A 6,422-nucleotide genomic window follows, 5' to 3' on the forward strand; every position below is an offset into this window, starting at 1 on the left:
GTGGACAAGAAAGACAATATCTATTGTTTCTATTTATTCTAGATATCATATTAATGTTTAAGAAATCTATGTTGCTCTCTAAGCCTCCCAAGAACATAGGAGATGGTGACCCTCGACATATTAGAAGGGGTCATGAAATGACTGCTAATGATATATTGCCATTGACCTCCGAGGTCATGAGATGGTAATTAGATATTGCCAGTAACCTCGGGGGTTATGAGATGGTCATTAGATATTGCCATTGACCTCGGAGGTCATAAGATGGTCATTAGTTATTGCCAGTGACCTCCGAGGTCATGAGATGGTCATTAGATATTGCCATTGACCCCCAGTGACCTATGAATGATTATGAACCAATGCCTAAGATAAAGGATCTATAATTGCACAGACTACATGGGGAAACAAGTCGACTTAACACGCCATTTTGGTCTCTTGTGACGACAAGGGAGCAAAATGATCAAGGTCGCCTTTTGCACAACAGTACAACTGTGATATCGACCATAACACCAAGGTTGTGGTTATGACTGGTTGTTACAGGGGCAGTGTGTTTGAGGGTTGTGATAGACTGGATTGTGAAACTTATGGGAAAGACATATTGACCGACATGTTGTGATAGAAGCGGCTAACATGACGTGCCTCACATGTTCAGTGCAAATGGTACATTGAAAAATAAATGGTATTGTGACGTTCCTATTTCTTAAAGTCTCGAGTACTATGGATGAATGGGTGACCTGACCTGCTTTTTTTTGGGGTGAAGATGGACGTACCCAAGTCAGGTCAGGTCAGACGTAACAGGTCAGGTCAGGTCAAGTCAGGTCAGGTCAGGTCTTAAATGAGGATGACACCCGTGTGTGCTTGGTGTGATGTTTCTCCCTCTCTCTCTCTCTCTCTCTCTCTCTCTCTCTCTCTCTCTCTCTCTCTCTCTCTCTCTCTCTCTCTCTCTCTCTCTCATGTAGTGAGTGGCAAGTTCCCTTGAGGGTTTGGGTTAAGTTTGTAAGTAGAAGTGGTGGGGTGGGTTGGGGGTAGGGTATTAAGTAACCTTACTTATTTCCCCCCCTTCGTCCCTCCCCCCTCTCCTCTCTCCCCTCCTTCCCTCCCTCTCCCCTCCCCTCCCCTCCCCTCCCTCATCAATTCATCACCACCTCAACTTGTCTCTGGATATGAGGTCATCACACCACCCATGTTCATCAGTACTCACCGTTTTACTCATGGTACCTAATGATGTTTGAACTCATCCTCAGACTCATTGTCGTATACTCATAATTTCCAATAGTTACACTCTTCATCAGGCCTCATTATTGTACTCATGTTATCTATGGTTTCAACTCATCATTCGTACTCATCATTTCACTCATGACACCAATGATTTCAGTTCATCATCAGCACACAGCATTTTACTCATGACACCTATGGTTTTAACTCATCATCTGTACTCATCATTTTACTCATATTACCTATGCTTTCAACTCATCATCTACACTCATCATTTCATACTCATGTTACCTATGGTTTCAACTCATCATCTACACTCATCATTTCATACTCATGTTACCTATGGTTTCAAGTCATCATCTGTACTCATCAGTTTACTCATATTACCCATGGTTTCAACTCATCATCTACACTCATCATTTCATACTCATGTTACCTATGGTTTCAACTCATCATCTACACTCATCATTTCATACTCACTTTACCTATGGTTTCAAGTCATCATCTGTATCTATTCTTACTCATCATTTTACTCATGTTACCTATGGTTTCAAGTCATCATCTGTATCTATTCTTACTCATCATTTTACTCATGTTACCTATGGTTTCAAGTCATCATCTGTATCTATTCTTACTCATCATTTTACTCATGTTACCTATGGTTTCAACTCATTATCATCACTACGTAGATTAACATCATCACTACCTTCATGACGGAATGGTTTCTAACCCCCCTTCCTCTTCTTCCACCCCCCCCCCCCCCCGCCATCTTAAGGAGGGGGTTTTTATTACTGCCATATGCAGATATGATCATTAAACCAGCTCCAGGGTTTATCGTGGTACTGTCTACAGGGTTTAACATGGTACTGTCTTCAGGGTTTAACATGGTACTGTCTTCAGGGTTTAACATGGTGCTGTCTCCAGGGTTTAACATGGTACTGTCTTCAGGGTTTAACATGGTACTGTCTTCAGGGTTTAACATGGTACTGTCTTCAGGGTTTAACATAGTACTGTCTTCAGGGTTTAACATGGTACCGTCTTCAGGGTTTAACATGGTACCGTCTTCAGGGTTTAACATGGTACCGTCTTCAGGGTTTAACATGGTACTGTCTCCAGGGTTTAAGATGGTACCGTCTCCAGGGTTTAAGATGGTACCGTCTTCAGGGTTTAACATGGTACTGTCTCCAGGGTTTAACATGGTACTGTCTTCAGGGTTTAAGATGTTACCGTCTTCAGGGTTTAACATGGTACTGTCTCCAGGGTTTAACATGGTACTGTCTTCAGGTTTTAACATGGTACCGTCTTCAGGGTTTAACATGGTACTGTCTCAAGGGTTTAACATGGTACTGTCTCAAGGGTTTAACATGGTACCGTCTCAAGGGTTTAAGATGGTACCGTCTCAAGGGTTTATCATCGTACCGTCTCCAGGGTTTAATCATGATATTATCTCCAAGATGTTCAAATGCTATTTCATCCCCCCTCCTCAACCCCCCCCCCTCTCACCCCCCCCCCTAACCCACACCCACCTCAACCTGTACCAATAGTAAACACGAACAGATGAAAATCCCTCTTACTTACAATTCATTGTGAAAAAAAAAAAAAATAAATGAAAAAAAAATAGATATTTGACAATCTATCGTAACGGTGCGTTTTGTTACATGTTATTTTCATTCGTTAAATTCCCTTAAATTGCCTGTAGTGTATGGCACGTCGAGCCATCAGCATTACGAGCAATAAGCAGGAAATAAAGAGAAAGTACACACACACACACAAACACACACACACACACATATATACATATAGTATATATACATTTTTTCCCCCAGTACGGGCTAAGCTGAAGGATTCGCTACATGGTAATTGCTGTATGTAAGGTCGATGTGTTAGGGCCAGCGGCATCACAGCACCACCCTTACGGCCGCTCGCCCTTATAGATTAAACATAGGTCATTGTAGGATTCTCAACCCTTAATTCTGTTGTGCGTTTACGTGGCCTGTGCCAATACAGTGCCATACAGCGAGGTGGGGGGGGGATAGATATATCTATTTTCATATACATGGCAGAAGGCGCGATCATAGGCGTTGGGTGAGGCGGCAAACGCCCTTATAGACTGGGGGGTGGCTTGTGCTTATCATGCTGCCCCCTACACTGGTCCCGTCCCATGCTACAGTAGTATATGTAAACAGCATTATGTTCCAAGATCTTCCGTTGCGTAGCGGGAGGGAGAGAGAAAATGAAGTGGGAGGGAAGGTGGTAATAAGTGGGTGTGGGGTGGGATGTTCCTGAAAGCGTTGGCTTCAGCGGCGACGGAGCGACGATGAGAACGGTCGCTTTCCGAGTCGCCGTCGGCGGCAGGAGCCTCCGCCGCTGTCGGGAGCGGCGGCGGAGGCTGGTCCGCCGCTGGCGGCGCTGCCGCCGCTGCCGCTCCTTGACCGCTAGATCGCGAGGAACCTGGTCATGATGAACGATAAGGTGATATGAGGGACTGAGGAGGTCCCCAAGGGCGGCTTGGTATGGTGACGGACGGGCGTCGCGTCCTGTGTGGCTGTGTTGAGCGACGTCGCCCCCCAGCAGGAGACACACACACACACACACACACACACACACGGCGGCCGCCGCCTGCTGGACCTCTCCCTCTCCCTCCAGTGGTGACGCCTTCGTGTCTACCTCACCGCCGAGTGAATCGTGGACATCCCCAGCAGGAGCACCCCAGGGTCCGCCTTCCAGGAGCTCAGGAGTCAGGGTCTTTCGAAGGCCGGGGTTGTTTTTTTTTTTTTTGTAACGGAGCGACATCTCCGTCAGGATGTTCTTTCATGGGGGACGCCTCCGTTTTGGGACGTCTTTCGAGGGGGGAGAGGGACGGGACATACCGTCCGTCCTAGGGATGTCCCTGCCGGGACGCCTTTCACAGGGACACTTCGCACTAGGACGCCTTTCCTAAGGGACACCTGCGTTGGGACTTTCACGGGGGACATCTCCGTTGCGACGCCTATTGCCAAGGACACCTTACCCGGGGACACCTCCGCTGGGACGCTTTTACGCAGAGGGACACCTTCGCTGGGACATCCTTCACGTTGGGACGCCTTTTCGCAAGGGGACACCTTCACTGGGACTCGGTCTTTGGAAGGGCGCCTTCATCGGGACCACCATCATCCCGAGGTCCCTCTCTCTCTCTCTGGCCGGGGACACAGTGGCAGATGGCGACCTCGCCGCCGCTTCCGAAGCCGACGACCATCACCATCACCACCGCCGCCGCTGGAGAACCTATCTTCGAGGACGCCTTCTACAGGAATATGTACCTCCGGTTAAACCACATAAGAATATGCTCCCAACGGAGACAGCTCCTTCAGGTTCGACAGAGTTAACCATCTTCACTTGGCATCCATGAGACAAGATTAAGGAGGACTATCTGCTTAAATCCACTGGTCGATAATCCACATATAACCTTACCTTCCAAAACACTCAGCTTCGGTGGTCAGAAACCCAACTATTGGACGATATTTCACACACACATCTACCCGGCCCAAGATCATGCACTGGAGTCAGAAAATCTTCTAGAAGGACGATTATTTAACACATACCCGGCCCAAAATCATGCACTATGGTCGGATAAGGTCACATGACTTACTAAAACCCCTCCTCCCTATTCCCTCAGTCCCCCCCCCCCCTCCACAAATGATAATTTCCTATACTATGGCCACTAGAAAACTGGAATCTGTTCCTGTTTTCTATCATCGAAATGAAGCTTGTGCGTCGCAGTCGTTAAACCTCAGATTCATGGCTTAGTCTTTACGGATTTTCGCCTTTATGACCGCCTTCCCTCGTTCTTGTGGAGGAGGGGGGGACTAGCCTTGCCATTTTGCTTCCTATCTATCTATCTATCTATCTGTGCGTCGTGACGAAGCACACGACCTCCAGTACGAACTCTTAGACATCTGCAGTCGCCTGAACATCCACGATCGACGGGCGATAGATTAGAAAAAATAGAAAAAAGATATCGCCCCCATTGACGAACCTACGGTCGTCGAAAATGTAATATCTTTGATCTCCCTTACAGTAGGCAGTGTGGGGAAGGCACCTGCGCCATATTGGAGGAAGGTACGTGATGGAATGATAGACATGGCGGACGTGTGAGCAGTTCTGGGGTAATGGTGGTCGAATTCACCAGCACGACAGATGTGTCACAGGAAGCGAGTGGCTCGCGCTGCTAAACCTCCTTAGAGACCATGTCGTCCTCCCTCACCCACCCCATGAGAGAAGACCACCTGAAGGCAGGGCGCACCGAACGCAGACCACCATCACCACCTTCTTGCCTCCCTCCCTCCCTTTCCCACCCTCTTAAACGCAGCGGTCACCATGGGAGGTCAGAGGTCAGCAGGGATAGGTGGTGGTGGTGTTCGAGTGAGGGGGGGCGCACACGCCCTGCCACCGCCACGGAGCCCCTCCACCACGGGAAGATGCCCCTGAAAATCCCTCTTTTCTCCCCTCCCGCCAGGGGCGTTGCCAACTTACCTTTCCTGTCGCGGCGACCGGCGGCGGTGCGCGCGGGACGTCGGGAGTCAAACGAGCAACTGTGACGGGACAAGTGAGCAGCGTTAACCGCAGTCTCCACCCGGAGGGGGAGAGGAGGAGGAGGAGACGCACCCCCACACAGCCGAAGTGCGCACGCGCCCCTGAGGGAAATATGGCCAGACATGGACGGCTGTATATATATATATATATATATATATATATATATATATATATATATATATATATATAGGCCTTGATTGGGAGAGAGAGATGATTGGGGAGCCATAAGAGAGGCCAGGGTGGATGCATGTACACAACGCACAAGATTGGGAAGGAGAAGGGAGGGAGACGAGGGAGGGGGAGAAGAAAAAAAGGAGATTGGCTTCAAAGTCTCCGTTTGGGATTGGGGACTCTTGGAGAGAATGTATGGCCGTACGGGAGATAGAGGGGCAATATTGATGGTAAGTTGTCCCAGGGATACGAGAGAGAGAGAGAGAGAGAGAGAGAGAGAGAGAGAGAGAGAGAGAGAGAGAGAGATGGAGAGAGAGAGAGAGAGAGAGAGAGAGAGAGAGAGAGAGAGAGAGAGAGAGAGAGAGAGAGAGATGGAGAGAGATGGCTCTAAAGAGACACCCATCACCAGCATGGAGACCCACTTCACCACCAACACACATCTCTCGGTGTCTCGTCCACCCATGTGG

The 6,422-nt window shown here is 48.6% G+C and overlaps 1 protein-coding gene across 4 annotated transcripts in view; it reads right to left on the reverse strand.

The window, feature by feature from the left end:
• LOC139751831 (lachesin-like) overlaps positions 1-5,847 on the reverse strand; it is a 193,365-nt gene extending 187,518 nt beyond the window's left edge. For 3 of the 4 annotated variants that reach the window (XM_071667454.1, XM_071667455.1, XM_071667452.1), the window contains exon 1: positions 5,725-5,847. The gene's annotated coding sequence lies outside the window, so the exon portion shown is untranslated. The remainder of the gene's footprint in view (positions 1-5,724) is intronic. The other variant, XM_071667453.1, reaches the window with a different exon arrangement.
• Positions 5,848-6,422: the final 575 nt, after the last annotated feature.

Source organism: Panulirus ornatus, chromosome 12 (genome assembly GCF_036320965.1).
Source record: "Panulirus ornatus isolate Po-2019 chromosome 12, ASM3632096v1, whole genome shotgun sequence".
Lineage (NCBI taxonomy): Eukaryota > Metazoa > Arthropoda > Malacostraca > Decapoda > Palinuridae > Panulirus > Panulirus ornatus.